This window comes from Hemicordylus capensis, chromosome 1, assembly GCF_027244095.1.
Source record: "Hemicordylus capensis ecotype Gifberg chromosome 1, rHemCap1.1.pri, whole genome shotgun sequence".
NCBI lineage: Eukaryota > Metazoa > Chordata > Lepidosauria > Squamata > Cordylidae > Hemicordylus > Hemicordylus capensis.
This window is the reverse complement of record NC_069657.1, coordinates 343,574,299-343,592,067: the sequence shown is the minus strand read 5'-3', so window position 1 is coordinate 343,592,067 and position 17,769 is coordinate 343,574,299.

Genomic DNA, 17,769 nt, shown 5'->3' with positions numbered 1-17,769 from the left:
ATTTAAGTCGGATCCCTCTGAGGCGAAAGAATTCCAGTGGGACCTCATCCTTTTAAATGTTTCCAACGAAGTGAGCTGGGAATCGAGCATAAGCGGAAGGTAGTTGTGCTTAATTAAATTCCCTTCTCTAAATATTAATAGATGTAATTGACAGGTGGAAACTTGTAGGCGTAAACTCACTTGGCTAATCATCACCATGATCATATAATCAGAGTTGTTTTTTAAGTTTAAGGGCAGAAGAATGAGACGGGGTGGGGGAGGAGAAGCGATAAATCTGAAGGTGGGAAATACAACTGCTATCATATACTGCTGTTGCTTCTACAGCAGCTTCTGCTACTACTGCTGGTCAAAACAATGTCAGTAGAATGCATACAATTGTACAGAACATATAAGGATGAGGAAGGAGGGAAGGGAAAAGGAGAGGTGAATGGAGAGACCCAGGGAAGAAAAATGGCAAGGATGAAAGAGCAGTGAGAAAGAAAAGAGAAAGTGTGGGGGACAACTTGGGGAGGGGGAGCTAGGAAGGCCGGGAGATGAACCTGGAGGGGGGGAAGAAACCTTCAAAGTTGAGAGCAAGAGCTGGGACGTGGGAAAAGGAGAGGAAAGGAAGGCGCTGGGCTGGCAGAGACGTGAAGGAGGCGCGCTTGGATTGCAGGGGCTGCTGCCTCGGGTCGCCCGTCAGTGCTGCTGGCGGCGGCGGGGCGGCCTCCCCGTGTGAACAGAAACCTGACCCATTTCGGCTTGGATGGCTTTTGAAATGTAGCCGCCACCGCACAATCACCCAGCCTGTCTGTCATCCGCCAGGCCTGTCCCCCTGCAGGGTGTGTGTGTCGTTCTGCCTCCCTCCGATCTCTCTCCTCGCCAAACACTAGCCTATGCATCTTGGTGATACATAGGCTCTAGATGATCTATGCAGGATCATCTCTCGTCTCTCCACCGCCCCAGTCAGAGGATATTGGACGCTGTGGCCGCAGCAGGGATTCTGTTGCGAAGCTGTTGCGAAGCCCAACCGCGGAGAGCTGGGCAGCTCTGAAGTGGGGGCGGGCGAAGGAAGGACGGTGTCCTCGATTTTGGCTACCACGAGCCTAAATGGAAATGCGTGCCACCGAAACAAATGCGGCTTATTTCCCACTACATATATTTCGCATAGAATTGACAACAATCAACCCGCCATTCCTGCCGTGTGTCCTTTTCTAGTTGCCCCTCCCTTTATTCCCCCCACAATAGCAAACATGTCTCTCTTAGCGTTCCTCTTAGAACACAGTTCGGAAACCTGCTAGTTCATTTCTTGAAGTCGATATAGCACGACGACGGGATCTGTTTTGCCACGGGAGAATTCGCTTGCTCTCATTCATAAGCATTCATTGGTAGTGCAGGCAGGCTCCCGAAGGCAGCGACTCCACCGTTACTAGTTGCTGATGTGACGCCAAAGGCCAGAGAGTTGGGCTTAGAGAGGTATGATGCCTATCCCCTGCTTAGCCCAGAAGCTCGTGGAGCGGCCTCGGCTTGTTACGCTCACTCAGCCTAACCTAAACCTCCCCCACAGGGTTGTTGTGGGGGCACAATAGAAGTACTGTTGTAAAGGTACAGTGTGCCCTCGAGTCGATTTTGACTCCTGGCGCTCACTGAGCCCTGTGGTTTTCTTTGGTAGAATAGAGGAGGGGTTTACTATTATGAGTATGAGATGGTGCCTTTCAGCATTCTCCTATATCGTTGCTGCCCGATATGGTAGCAGCACACATTGGCTTCCTTGGAGGATAACTAGGACGCAAGAGCAATAGATAGATATTTGGCTTGGAGAAGTAATAACTACGTTTCCCATTCCCAATATCTCTGCTTTAAGGGTTGGATTTTAAAGAGCTGGAAGAATCATAATTGCAAGTTATCGACGTGACCTCGCCGACGCTCGCTGAAATCAAAGGAAGAATGCGCAACCATGGCTGGACCGCGTCCTCCTATATAGTAAACGGCCGCCTTCTACAGTACCTCATTTGTCGGAAATAACAACAGGAGCGACCTTCCTAGTGGATTAACACTAGGGAAGGCTCGTGGCGGATTCCCCGCAGACCAGCAGACAAGAGGGCGCGCGCCGGGCGCCTGCTTTATTGGCGCGCGCTCAGGCAAAACAAGCGCCTCAGTCCCCCGCTGCAACCACCTTTCGCGGCGGCGCGTTATGGTTCCCTTGACTAAAAGGGGGGGGGGGGGGCCGCATCAACACGTGCGATCCGTTTAAAAAGATATATCCCATCCAAGCATACCAAGTGGGATACCAAGTAGGGAACCTGGTAGGAGGAAAACGTGGGGCGCGTGTGTGTGTGTGGGGGGGAGATTCTTGACTAGAGAAGTCTCCCGGTGAGTGCACACGTGAGAGGTTCATGAGTGCGCTCAGGCGCACAAAAAGTGAAAAGCGGACCATCTGTGTGCGTCGAATGTCTGTGGGCAAAATATTAACATGGCGTGTGTGGACGTGTGGGATAGGTTAACATGAATAAAGAAGACATAGGTTGCTGTGAGAACTGGGACTTTTACAAGGGAGAATTCGCTGTGCGCCTGCAAGTGGATAGATGAGAAAGTTGTAAAGGGAGAAGCGCAGCAGAGCAAATGTGTAGTAGCAGACGATGTAGTAAGCAAGCAGAGAAAATGGAGAAATATTGGGTGCTAGTGAATTGCTGTGTATGTGTGGACACCTGCTTCACATTTACTTACACGGGTCGTGTAAGTTGTTAACACTGAAAAATACTATGATGTGTAAAAAGCGGGGAAATGTGTGTGCGTGTGTCTATGTGTCATAAATTAAAAGCGAGAAACCCTGAAACGTGAGCGTATCTGTGTGTGCGCGTGTGTGTCTAATACATTAGAAAAAGAAAGCCTTACCAGTTTCTTTTTCAGCAACCCCCCGAGCTGTGTAATTATATATAGTGACATGTTGCATGTTGCCCTTTCATGTGGCTGTTGTTACTGCGCAAAGGAACTGTGGGATTTCATGCCTCATTGCCTCTACTACAGGGACATCCTTTTCATACAAATGTTTGCAGAGTTACTAAAAACTGCACCGCTACTCAGACACAACAAAAGCAACAGCCCTCCTTTCCCCCTCAGCAAAAACAAGCGGCAGTTCTCAGGGTTTTTAAAAACATTCCTCACAATGGACTGATTTAAAGGCACTAGAGGCACACTCACTCCTACGGTATTAAGGCCTTTCATGGAAGCTGAAAGAGTAAGGAAAGGAGCATGTGGTGGCAATTCGCACTAAAAAAAGGCCGATCCAGAATTCACGTTTTTCTACAAACTATAATAAGTGGTTAGAGTTTTTCTATTTTTTAAATAAGTGGTCAGATGTTCATTTTATAAAGGTTTCACTTTTTTCTCATTTTTTAAAAAACTGTGAGTTTAAAGAAGATTCCAGTAATTTACATGAATATTAAATATTCACTAGTAAATTTTACTACCATCACTATCGTACATTCTCTTGCTGCTTTTAAATTATCTCAGGCTAATTGATATTATTCAGTTCAATTAAGTATTATTCAATCAACTGAATGCTATTTTGAAATCTTTTAAAGATTACACATTTAAAGATAGCTAAATAATTATCAGCCAGTCTTTAAACTTTCATTTAAAAATATCTTTATTACTTATTTCCTTAAAAATACATCCACTTAATTTCAGTGGGAATTATTTTCAACCCAGTGCTTCTATAAGCAAGGACGGAGATTCAAATACACTTTCACCAGTGTTCTTGGAGTGGGGGGGTGGTGGCAGTGGGTAGGAGAGAAAGAGATAAAGGCAGAATCGTAGTTATACGATATTTGATGGCTCTCTTTTATGCTACCCTAGATTCTTATTGTTTTATGTACTTCACTTTTGCAGTAACTAAAAATGTATGCATTTATTCCTATGGAGGCCAGGCATGTCACTTGGTATTCATGGCTCCCAGTATTTCCAGTGGACCTTCAGGAAGCACCCACTGCTTTCAGTGGGCATTCTTGTCATTCATTTTAGTGCATCCCAGCTATCAGTCCCTCATGGGCTCCCCCCCCCACTTTCTGGGAACATAAAGCACCCCATTCAGCACCAGTGCAAAACACTTTTCCACAGCAGGTTGACCTGTGTAACTGCTTGCAGCTGGGCGGGTGAGGCTGGCAAGCCGAAATCTCTGAGTGTTTTCTTATAACAAGCACACAGCAAAAATCTTCACACAGAAATAGAAATACCACCAGGCAGGCAAGAGAAGGGAAAAGGTTGGGGGAAAGAAAGAAAGAAAGAAAGAAAGAAAGAAAGAAAGAAAGAAAGAAAACTCCACTGGGCAACTAGAGAAGGAAAATAGGTAAGGGGGGAGAGAAAACCCCCACTGGGCAACAGAAGGGAAAAGGGGTAGCTAGAGTGGGGGAGGAATGCAAAAAAAAAAAGAAGGGTGGGTGGAAAACCCCCACTGGGAAACGTAACAGAAAGGGGTCGCTAGAGTGGAAGAGGGGTGCAAAAGAAAATAAAACCCCACTGGGCAGGAACAGTCAGAAAAGAAGGGAGCTTGCTTCAACTCATTCTCCTGCTGCTGGAGCCTCTTCTCGCCTTTGGCCATAAAAAGTGCAAGTCAAGCTATCATGTTTTCCGATTGTTGTGGTAGGGGTGGGTCCTCTAAGCATTGCCCACCCTCCTGAGGGGAAAAAGTAAAACAAAACCACAGAGGCTGTGGTAATCAGTCTGTGTATTCCTTCCATTCATTCATTCATTCATTCATTCATTTATCCTTCCTACCTACCTTTTTCATTTGGTGGGAGGGAAGGTTGAAAAAAAAAGCAGAGATTTGTGATCAGCCTGTGTATTTTTCCTTCAGGGGGTGGGCAATGCTTAGAGGAGCTCCTGAACAATCAGAAAACAGGACAGCTTGACTGACACCTTTTCTGGCCAATCATAGGAGAGAGGAGGCTCCAGCAGCTGGGAGGAAGGGTTGAAGCAAATAGTGTGCTCTCTCTCTCTCTCTTCTGATTAGGCTGTAAGTTTCCCTTCTTAACAAGTGCTTTGTGTGCTTGGGGGAGGAGGCATAGCCTCCCCTGCCCTTAATGACTAGCCCCCAATGACTTTCACCATGGTATTGTGAGACTTTTGAATTGTTGTGAGCTGGCAGTCTTACTTCCTGATTCTATAATATAACAGTGACCTTTCTAACTGGTTTTTGGGGAAGCTAACATAATAACATGGATAAAATACTGTGCAGCATTTAAAGTGCTATAAAAATGTGTAAAAGTTTTGCTACTAAGCATATTTTTAAAAAAGAATGAGTGGTCCTAGAAACATAGGAGAGAATAGGAATAGAATAGGAGTGGCTCTCAATGGGTTTCCAGTCATTTCTATTTTAATGTGCTTTCATCATGCCCCATAATATTTGATCATAATTGTTGAGCAGTGTGTTCCATTTAAAGCTGCATGCAGCTAAGAGCAACTAACTATTCTCCTTCAGTCATTTCCAAGACAAGATTTTATCCTTCCATTTATGAAGAATTTGTTCTATCTTTTGTTTATATTGATAAATTGAAGTGTTAAGCACAACTCATTTGGGGCTGCAATTCTGAACATTGAAATCAATGGAATTTGTTTCTGAATAAACCTGGTTAGGCCTCAGCTATACATTCAACAATATAGATTTACAAGAAGGCTGGAACCTGAACAAATATGTACTTGGAAACAGATTCTACTTAAATAAACATTAGCTTCTTCAAAATAAATGTGTTTATGATTTAACTTTAAGTTCCACTGAAATTAATGGGACTTGCTTCTAAGTAACTGTATAATGGAATATAGTGGCAGTCTAATTTTATAGATCATCCACAAACCAAAGTTATTGGATTTAAGCCAACAACCCCCACCACACACTTAAACACTTTCATGGAGTATTCAGGAGAAAAATGTGTGTTGGTGTGTAACAATGAATGGCAAAATAGATTTTGAAAGGGTAAATCTATTTGGCATGTGTAAACTTTGAGTCAGAAAGTCAGATCAGTATATATTCTTGTTTGGTTTCATTCATTGTCAGCGGTCACTGAAATTGTGATTATTTATTTATTTGATTTCTATACTGCCCTTCCAAAAATGGCTCAGGGCAGTTTACACAGAGAAATAATAAATACATATGATGGCTCCCTGTCCCCAAAGGGCTCACAATCTAAAAAGATAGACACCAGCAACAGTCACTGGAGGTACTGTGCTTGGGGGTGGATAGGGCCAGTTACTCTCCCCCTGCTAAATAAAGAGAATCACCACATTAAAAGGTGCCTCTTTGCCAAGTTAGCAGGGGTTAGATTACAGTTCAGGCAAAGAAAAGACACAAGAAGCCCTATGGCTACAGCTTGTACAGTTAATTACCTGGGGCAGGGGACTCAGTTTTCTTCATTAATTATTCTGAAATTTTATCCTGTCTCTCCCTCCCTCCCCTCCTTCCCACCTGCCCCTTCTCCCCACTTTCCTGTTTGTTAAAATGCGGTGACAGCCTACTTTAAAAAGCACATTCCTTGATTTGTGGAGAGTACAATGGTTACTCAGTGATGGAGGCAATACAGTACATATGCTGACCACTGGTGTATTCTGCCTCATATAAATGAATGAAACTCCGTTTAACTGAGCAGACCATTGCTTCTTGTAGTCCAATATTATCTGAGGGTCATAACCTGGTACTGGGTTACAGGATATTAAGCACTTGGCCCTTGCTAATTGGCTTTTTGTTTGGCCTCTTAAAATATTGTCTACATCATTTTAAAGCAATATTACAGTCACTGAAATACAGGACTAATAGCAATATTTCAGCAAGATGGCTAAATTTAAGCTTACTTCAAATTAAGTAAGAGAACACAGAACACTTTTGAATGTAACCAATCAACTAATGAGAATGCTTTCCTTCTCACTGCTGTGGGGCTGTGAGCTGTGAAATACAATCCTCTTAATTTCCATGTCATATAAGCTGTAAAGACTTTGTACATGGTGACTTTATAAAGGAGGCAAATAGGTGGCATTTTGGGGAAGCACTGTCTTATAGACATGCAGCAGACAGAAATTCATCAGAGGCAGCATCTATAGCAAATTACTGAGGAAGTTGCAGCTGTTGGATTTCTGTCTAGAGGGATTCCTCTTTAGGCCAGTTTTGAGCTGAAAGACCAAGGCAAAGTGTGGAACCTCATTTGTACGAAGTCTTTACAGCTTATATGGTGTGAAATGGGCACCTTATCTTGCAATTTCCATGCTTTTTAGAGCATGGGAAGTGAAAATTTAAAGAATCCTAGCTCTGAACTTAGAGCCACCTAATGGCACAGTGGGGAAGTAACTTGCCTAGGGAGCAAGAGGTTGCTGGTTCAAATCCCTGCTGGTACGTTTCCCAGACTATGGGAAACACCTACGTATATTGGGCAGCAGCGATAAAGGAAGATGCTGAAAGGCATCATCTTATACTGTGCGGGAGATGGCAATTGTAAATCCCTCCTGTATTCTACCAAAGACAACCACAGGGCTCTGTGGGCGCCAGGAGTCGACACTGACTTGGCAGCACAACTTTAACTCTTATCTTAAACCAAAAGTTTTTGAATTGCTTAATTTCTAGGCTTAAAAAAAAGGAAAATCTGATTAAGCACTGTGAGAAAGAGAAGTATCCTCTTATCCAGGCTCTTATCCAGGCTGGCTAAGTGGAGCCTCTACTTAGGCAGTTGGGGCTGTGGTGTTTGGGGTTGGGGGTGAATCAGCATGTACGGGGCCTCCTTAACATTTAATATGATTACAGAATCAAACTGACTGATGACATATTATGTAAATAGTATGAGTAGTATGTGTGAGTGAGTGAGTGAGTGAGGTTTTTGGACACGTCCAACCAGCTTGGATATAAAGTGCATCAGTAAGGGGAAAAGTTGAGAGCACAACACATGCCCCTTGCTTCATGATTCTCACTCAGACCTTCTGGATTCGCAAACTTTCTATTTTGCAATTTAAGCCATTTTGAGAACTTTGTTGCTCAAATAGATAAATATTTTAATAAGGAAAACCAGCCAACCACACACAGAGACCAGATTAGAGCTATAAGCAACACACAACAACCAGCACATGGTAAACCAAGGCAGGAACAAGAACAAATCCATTTTGTTAGAGCATTTTTTCTTCCCTCTTATCCTTTTTGAAGTTTTAAATACTTTTGTACTGACTAATTTCCTCACAAGAAGGTATATTGTTGGGATGGGGAGGGTTTTTCTTTCAAGTATGTACTCGAACAGTTTTGACTTATACTTTGAAAATGATTTTTAAAAAATATCTCTCTCTCTCTCTCTCTCTCACACACACACACACACACACTAACACACAGAGAGATTTTCAAGTGAGGGTGGGGCTTCTGCATCTCTCGAAGGGGAAACAAATCACACACAAACAGAACAAACAGATAACGGTTGGGTTTATTTTATTTTATGTTTTTCTTTCCTGGAGGAAGACAAGCCAGCTTCTTTCCACCTCCCATTGCCATTCAGCTCTTCAGTCCTTCTCCTGGCTTCCTGCTTGCTCTAAAATTACAGTACTATACTTTCAAATGCTTGCCCAAGCAGGGAAGGAGCAGAAGAGTCCAGGAGAATGAATCAAGCGGCTGTAGCTGCTCCTGCTGGAAAGGAGGACGAGCAGTGGGAAGGGAAGTTAATCCCCTTTTTTTTACTCTGCTACTGGGAACTGCTGATCTGGATATAAATCACAGCAGGGGATGCAACTGAACCCTTGCACACTCACCCCTGATTCTGCCTCTGCTGCTTGCTCTGTATTTGCTGAGCTGCTGCTGGGCCTCTTGAGTGGGAATCAGGGACCGGGGAGAGCTTCTGCAAAGGAGAGCTTCAGGAAGGCCTATAGGCAGGGAGGCCTCTGGAAGCCCTGCCCACCGCCGAACAGCTGAGAGTTGGGGCAGTGAGGGAGCTGTAGCAGCCTGCAGGGAGCCTTTCAATAGCAGGCAAGGCTGCACAAGGCTCCTGCAGAACTACAGGTTGGCCAGGCAGGGGGAGAAAGATAAATTTTTGCAGGGCAGGCTGCTCCAGTGCGGCCAGCAGCTCCAGTGTGGGACCTGTCCCAGCACTGGGCTTGGGGCGATTGCCCTGGTTGCCCCATCCTAAGAAAAGCCCTATAGACAGTATAGACAGTATACCTCCAATGTAGGCATACATTCAAGTATGTAGTTCAAAGACATAATTCTGGTTGCTAATAGGGGACAGGTACACTTCCACCCTGATGGGCTGCTAAAAAACCCAATGCTGGCGGGGGGAAAGTGGCGGGAGGAGTACTGTAAGTGCACCCTCCCCCTGCTCTTAAGGGAGACCCCACCACCTTCGAACCAGCAGAACCACCGGTTCTTTGAACTGGTTCAGAGGCCCATAAGGGCCTCCGAACAGGTTCTGTGCACATCCCTAACCAGCGCCGGTGGGATCCCTTGAAGGGAAATGGAGCCCTCTTGAGCCCCTGCACCATCTCGGAAGGTGTGCACAAAGTGCTGGGAGATGTAGCCCTTCCTCGAGCTCTTAAGAGAGTGCTCTGGTTCTTTTAAAGGGCCCTCCCAGCAGCACAAAGAAAAGCACAGCACTGTGCGGAGGTCAGGGCAGTGAGAAATGGTTCTTACATTTCCAAACCCCGCCTTGAAAACCAGAGAAGATAACAGCCATCGATTCTCCTTATCCATGGCTGATGTACCCCTCAACTCTGTGCGGTGCCTCAAGCTTAAAGGAGATGGGGGGGAAAGCATAATAGTGGAAATGCCAAAAACTCCATTCTACAAACAAAATCTCCAAGAGATTTCATCAGATTGTCTGGCTGATTGCAAGGCTCAGCCAGTACAGTTCAGCATGACATACACTCCAAAGCTCAGAAATGAACTTGGATGTGTGCATTCAGGTGTGATGCTAATTTCACCTTTTTAGTATGAATGATGTGCCTTTGGAATCTTTATCCTACATTTCAAAAGCTGAAAGAAATCCATATGTTCAAGCAAAGGAGTATGGGTCAGTGCAATATTAGTAGGACACAAAGTTTGCAGTTGCATCTTCTACAGTCAGGGCAAACCTTAAGACAATTCAGCCCTCTAAAACACGTGTGTCCATTATTTATTTATTAGCCTTGTGTTCTGCTGTCTTAGAACTCACTAGGGATTTTAATGACAATTACCTCTATTTTGAAACTTATTTACTTTCTCCTTAAAACCTCACTTTCTACTTTCTACTTTTTACTTTCTAAATGTGGTGGCACAATATTTGCTAACTGTTAATGTGAATCAGTCCCTCATGATCGTATAGCTCAGTTACTTGAATTTAATTTGATTTTTTCCTATTGACTATAGCTGACCAGGCTTTCCAGTCTGAAACATATTGCGTGACAGTGAGTTCCACCGAAGTGAGAGAGACTGTCTCTGTGCAAAAGTTTTGTATGAATTCCAGTGCACTCATTGGGATCATGTATCATAAGACTTCCCCATTCACTTCAGAGAATCTGACAGCTCTGCAAATATATCCCTCTGCACATATGGCTTTGACAACTACCATTAAAATTAATGGAAAAGACCTTGCAGGTACAGGAGTTCTGTGTGCACTGAACACCAGAATTATGGAACAGTGGCAAGACTGAGATCCAGATTTGAAAAATCCAGCTTTACTGTGTCTTTGTTAAATTTTGAATCAGGCTGTAAATATATTTTGGGAATGGTGTTTTGAAATCCAGCTGTTGAAACATTCGATTGCATTTCCTTCAGAAATAAAAGTCCCCTTGGTTAGATGAAAAAATGGAAAATATTCCTTGATCACTCTGTACAGTCACAGTAGATACTTCATTTAAATATATTAATTGAGGATCGAAAGCTAGTGCAGAGATGACAACATTCATTTAAAATCCATCCTTCATACTTAATTATTTTAAATATCAACACAGCAGTGGTTATGTTAGAATCTATACTACTGTTGATTCGCAAGCAAGCAAGAACACAGGGAAATCAGTAAGAAATAACTTGAAAAACAAGCAGAGTTTTGCCATAAATACTAACCCATACCCCCCTCTTGTCTTCCCATCCATCTTGTCTTCTCGAAACGTTACAAAATAGCATAGGAATTAAGTGTCACAGTTCATATCCATAAAACAAAGTCAAATCAGATCCATTGAACAACGTTGAAATATTGCTACCAAGTAACATTAAATACATTTTTCTGTCCTTTCCTCCTCTTCTCCCAACCCATCTGCACTAAAGCCACATTTGTTAGAAAGCGATAGTACCACACCCTACACTGGATAACCTCCCCCTACCTCCGCAAATATCTTTTAAAAGAAAACTATGTAAGTCATTGTTTATTCTCAAATAGGCATTCATTGCTATGAGCTTAGAAATAAGAAAGCAGTTCATATTAATGAATTACCTCACCTGCTTTTCTAAAAATATCCTTTTAATATACACCCAATAGCTGATGGTTGAGTCTGATAATGTAAATAGCCATGCAGACTGCTCATGCAAGATCCTAGATATCTTTTTATTTACCTTCTCATTAAAAAAAAGTGGGAAGCAGCAATTATTGTTGGCTCCTGTGCTATGACTGAAAACAAGACTCATTATCTTGCTGAATAAACAAAGGGACATTCCAAAATAGTTAATAGCTAGGGGTGGTGGGGGTTTGATGGTGGTAGTAGGAAATACAAAGGAACCTACACACTTTGATATTTATTTATTTATTTATTTTATTTTACACATTTTATACCGCCCCAAACTTACGTCTCTGGGCGGTTTACAACAAAAAAATCCAACTGCTTTGGTGAAACACTTCCACTGTGCATGCACACACTCCATTTGACATGCACACATAGCTTCACATTGTGTACATACTGTGAGATGTCAATTAATCTGAACTTCTCATTATCCAAACAGATAAATGTTTCCCCAGGCATTTCAGGTAAGTGAGGTTGTAATCTATATAGGGCACAGACAAACACACAATGGGATCAGTAGTTAATAGGGTGAGGCTAGTCATGGCACAAAGAATGTGGTGTCCGACTTTTCCCTGAGATATGTAAGTGACCCAGTTGCAGCTATACATTCAAGTCAATACGCTAGATATTACACTAACAATGGGGATACTACACTAACTCTCCAACTCTGTTTTGGCTGGCCAGGTACCTGGGAAACAAAGGATTACTGGAAATAAAATTAACAGGCTCTAGGTATGGGGCAAACCAATTGCTTGAAGTTTTGAAATGTTTTAGTTGGAAAAAGCAGAGGCTTGGCAGGAGCAGCTTGCTGTTCTCTTAATTTGTTGGACTTGAGGCTGCATAGATGCTGCCTTGGACACATCACTTCCTGGACTAATTTATCGTTTCCCAATCCTTTGTTTGTAATCTGAAATTGTATATAGTTCAATTTATGTATAAATAAACATATTTGCACAAAGTCATCCATGAAATTCAGGGATCTGTCAGCTCTGAAGGATGCATGCTTTATACTAGTTTAAATTGACCATCACATTTTTGTATTAAGTTGTTTGATGTCCTAAAATAAATTTGTGTGTATTGGGCATTCCCTAGCTTACTTCAGGCTGCTTCCTCTCCACTTATTCCCGTTTGATAATTTATCATTCATGTTAGATGAAATTGTTGCATGATCTATTACCCAGGGGTTCCCTGACTTTGTATCCAGTCCCCCTTCAAGAAGTTCATGAGCCCTCTGACCCTCTTCCAATCCTTCCAGCACAGCTACCTATCACCATATAGTGGCAATGTCACATCCTGCTGTGCTGCATGTTATTCTCACAGTCAGGATCCGTTCACAACCCCATCTTCCATCTCTAGAATGCCACTGCTTGTCTCATCCATCTTCTAGGCTACATCTATTTTGTCATGGTGCAGTGATTTGTTGAACTCCCACTCTAGAGGATTAAGCCAAAGTGAGCTTGGCAAATTTACACAACTTTGCAATTGAACACCATTCCAATTATAATAATACTTGACATTATAGTATATAGCACATTTCAATTATTCAGAGCACTTCACATACATTTTCCCAGTAACTCTTACCATTCCTGTATGATAATAGTTTCATTCTTATCCCCACAATGCAGACAGGGGACTATGACAAAGGGTTGCATCAGGATCAGCATGCAGCTGCTGAGGGCCCAGAGCCTCAGAAGGGCCCACTGCCGATCGCTGAGACCACCCTAAAAGTGGTGGTGGTGATGGAGTAACTCCCACGATCCACTCAGACAGGAGGAAATTCAAGGAGAACAATTTGCTGATGGCCCCTGGAAACAGGGATCCGTTCTGACTGACAACAATTGGTTTATCTAAGGGCCCAACCATAAGTGACACAGGAGAACATGACTAGATCTTCCCAACATGCTTCTTAAAAAATTTGAAATGGGTGCAAGACACTCCAACATCCAATCAGTGTTGTTCAGGAAGGATTTAACTTTTCTCTCCTTGGTTATTTTCCTGATTTAAGTTGTGCTTCCGATGCTGTTATCAGCCCTGCAGTGGAAAATAAAGCTACAGAATTTGTATCTGTATCTTTCCCCCTGGAAGGCAAATAGCCGAATGACAAGGGATTAAACTGGGGGATGGGTTAAAGACCACTTTCTCCAGCACTGCTTCTCAATCAAATCTGAAGTATCTGTTTTAAAGTTGAAAGAAGTGCTCAGATATCAAGGGCAGGGGAGCATGACCCTCTGCCTTTTGTAGCAACTCCTTCAGTTGTCTTTAGAAGGCTACAAGAGGGTCATGCTTTGACAAAACCTGAGGGGCAGCCAGGTGGTGGAACTTCTGGATTTTATCAAGACAGTCCACTGTTTTCCCTCAGAAACTGAAGCACTGAATCTGACCCCAGATCTCCCACATTTCATGGGGCTTGGCTCTAAGGTGACTAAGTGAGTTATTATTATTTATTGTTTACACAGTCAGACAAGTGTTATTGACTGGTTTGTTTTATCCAGACATCGAGTCCTTCCCAAGGTCCTGGAATGGCTGAATTTTATCATCAATACTGTTGTTTATTATAGATATCATCGCAAAATATAGGCTGTTTATTATTGTTATTATTTACATTTATATCCCGCTCTTCCTCCAAGGAGCCCAGAGTGGTGTACTACATACTTGAGTTTCTCTTTCACAACAACCCTGTGAAGTAGGTTAGGCTGAGAGAGAAGTGACTGGCCCAGAGTCACCCAGCTAGTTTCATGGCTGAATGGGGATTTGAACTCGGGTCTCCCCGGTCCTAGTCCAGCACTCTAACCACTACACCACGTTGTAGCAGAGGCGTATTGAACTGGTTGATTGAAAGGGCCTGCAACCTAGTTCTATGCATATTTACTTGGAAGTAAGTTTTACTGGGTTCAATGGAATTTACTTCCAAGTAAGTATAATAGTGCAGCCTTGCTTAGCCTCTATATAGCCTTAGCAGGTCTTTTGACTTACCACTCTGAGTATGGCTCATCAGCCAGCCAGGTGGGCTTGCCAAGTTTTCTTGTTTTTGATTACCCCTTGTTTTTGCAATCTCAGACAGGCTACAGAAACAGAAGGTTTATCAAGCCTCTGAGTTGTTGCTAGATATAGCTGCCAGGTTACATTAAGCTTGGTGGGTCAAAAGTGGTGAAGACCTTTTTCTTGCCATTTCTCCCCTCAACAACTGACTCATCTTGGCGAAGAAACTATACAACCAGTGACAGACTGGGCAGCAGTTTTTGAAGCAGCACAGGCTGCATGAAAAAACAGGAGCTGAGTTGACCATCAACTTGTGTCAAACTCAGGACTTAGTCAATTAAAAAACAACAACATTTTATATCCTGCTCTTCCTCCAAGGAGTCCAGAGAGGTGTACTACAGTTAAGCTTTTCCTCACAACAACCCTGTGAAGTAGGTTAGGCTGAGAGAGAAGTGACTGGCCCAGAGTCACCCAGCTAGTTTCATGGCTGAATGGGGATTTGAACTCGGGTCTCCCCAGTCCTAGTCCAGCACTCTAACCACTACACAACACTGGCTGAAGAAAAAAAAAATTAAAACAGCAGCACCAAGGTAAGCCATATATTCTAAAGCAGCATTCTGCAACATGTTATATTGCATATATATAATGGATAATTTGAATTTATATTACAGTTTGGATTATTTGCATGCAGATTATGCAAATTTAGCACACTTCTATTTTCTTAGACTGCACAATATATTCTGCTTCTGCCAGTAACAGGAAGGAGAAATGGACTATGCAATGCACTGACAACCGGGCCAGTGGATAATTCATAAGGCATTACACATGTATTTTAAAGTCTCTATTTGCTGTCATAAAATCTACACACTTCAGTATGCTGAAAAGTCTTTAGCAAATTACCAAGTCCTGTGGCTTCTCTGCACTTACATTGAATTACAGAATTTACACCTTGCTCAAAACTTAAGCTGGTTTACCTGTTTAGTATTTCTGTCCTTTCATGGGCAGAAATACCAGTCTTCTTATCTTTGATTACCTGGTTTTACACTTAGCCTTGAGCACACTATTCAGAATGCTCTTAAGTTTCATATGTCTTTTTTGTCCCTGACAATTTTCCTCACTGACCTCTCACCTCAGAGTCACCTTTTTATCAGGCATGCCAAATTTGCAGTCTGTGAGTGTGCCACAGAGGTACTGCAGGGTGCCAGATTTGGGGTGTGACATTTTAGTGAAGTGCTTCTTAGTCAATCGGTTTCTTGCCTGTGTTTTTTAAAAAACACAATCAGTGGGGATTTTGTCATCTTGATAGGTGGATTCCAAGCATTAGACAAAGCTCTTTTGATTTTGTCACCCCAAAGGTGAGAGGAACAGTCTGCAGTAGCCTAGCTGTTACTAAGCTTTAACAGTAGCCCTCCTGTTGCAGATGGGAAGAGAGTGGAGAGGCTCATTCTAGTGTTCAGTTGCTTCTTTAATTGGCACATAAATGTAGTGCGGTGCTTGAAGCCTCGATGGTCATACTAGATGTCTGACAAACTGCTTTCTTGTTCTTCGGAGAACAAAAGAAAAAAGCTTGTTTTATAGATTAATACAAGAAGGCATAATGTTTTATTTCCATACTAATAGCAATAGCTAACTCCAGTACAGAATAATATATAAGCAACTGCCAAACAGTTACAGAGAAAACAAATTTATCTTCCCTCTGCATACCACATTTACATACAAAGATCGACAACATCCTCGCTCCCAACCTTCTGAGCCCCTAACAGTGTAGGGTTTATGGCATTCAAATTCAAATGCTTTGAAGTGGCCACTTTGTTAAATTGAAAATGTTTGACCAGGTTGAATTTGTTCACATTTCAGGGGTGTGAAAACAGTGCCAGAAATGGTGCAGCACAGATATTTATGTGGAGGAAGAATAAGGACATTCCATAGGAGTTTTTCCCAGTTAAGAGCTGGTTTGCATGTTATGACCACTGAAGCTACTTCAAGGGTCACTTTTGTAGAAAGTAGCAGGTACCATGTGTACCAACAGCATCACCCAAAACATGTGAGAGCCACAATTCTTGCATTGACTGATGGTATGGGTACCATGCAGGGGCGTAGCAACGCTGGAGTGGGCCCAGAGACAAGATTTTAAAATGGGCCCCCCTCACTGAAGCTCAGCTCATGAAGTAAAGAAATCTTAAATGAGGCTGAATAGTGGTAACAAAAAGCACAGTTCTATCTATCTATCTATCTATCTATCTATCTATCTATCTATCTGTCTGTCTCCTATGTGCCACAACAGAACATCATCCCAAAATTATTTTTTAAAAAGTTTTGTAAATTGTGGACGATGCAAGTCATTTAATGGTACTAGAGAAAGACAAGCTGTTCTGGTAGCTCCAGGTCTTAAGACTCACATCAGTTTTGGAGAATGAATACAACTGAAGGAAGCCCGGGCGGGTGCATGGCTGGGGGAGTCAGTCATGTGACGCCTCTGGGGGGCCCCTAAGGCAGTAAGCCCCCAGACAACTGTCTCCCCTTGCCCTATTATAGTTACACCCCTGGTACCATGTGTATACACTGCAGAGACTCAGGGCCAACTGAAGCTCCCAAATGTCTGTATAGGCAGCCAAAAAAAGAAAAAGGTACGTCTCCCATCATGTGGCACAGAGAACATGGTGGTAATGTGTATAATACAGAGCATGCCTACTTTGGGACAAGTATCAAGGAACCCTTGATACTTTCCATCTCTTTTCATTGTTACTGTGTGATGACCTAACCAGTATGCAGTGGCTCAGCACATGGATCGGACATTTTCCCACTATGCCACTGCATTCATCCCAAGTAGAATGTCTGGGATGGCATGATGAAAACTGCCCAATCTTCATGGCAAGCCATCACACACAAACAGCTGTAATGAGGAATAATGTGCATTGGCCTCCATGGGGCAGCCATAATTGTGGGGCAGACCTTAATGCCAACACAGAAAGCAGATAAATCCCTCAAAAAGAGGGTGCAATGTAGCAACACTGTGGCTGGATTTAATCCTGCTTACCATATTAGTACTTTTTCTTATAAGTTACTGCATATAATGCATTCAGTCCATCTGATTTGTGTCTAGAAAAAGATGTAGTCATATATATTCACACAATATATTAACATACATTAAATTAACACACTGACAAGCATAAATGAACAAACCAGAAATTGATACTGGTGACCTAGTATAATTGTCAGCATAGTGGCTGGCAATTGTTGAGAGAGTTCTAAATTGTTTTCTGTTTGATGTCCATTGCTGAAAATTATTTCTGCACTTCTTGTGGCTAGCATTATAGTTTCAAGGACTAC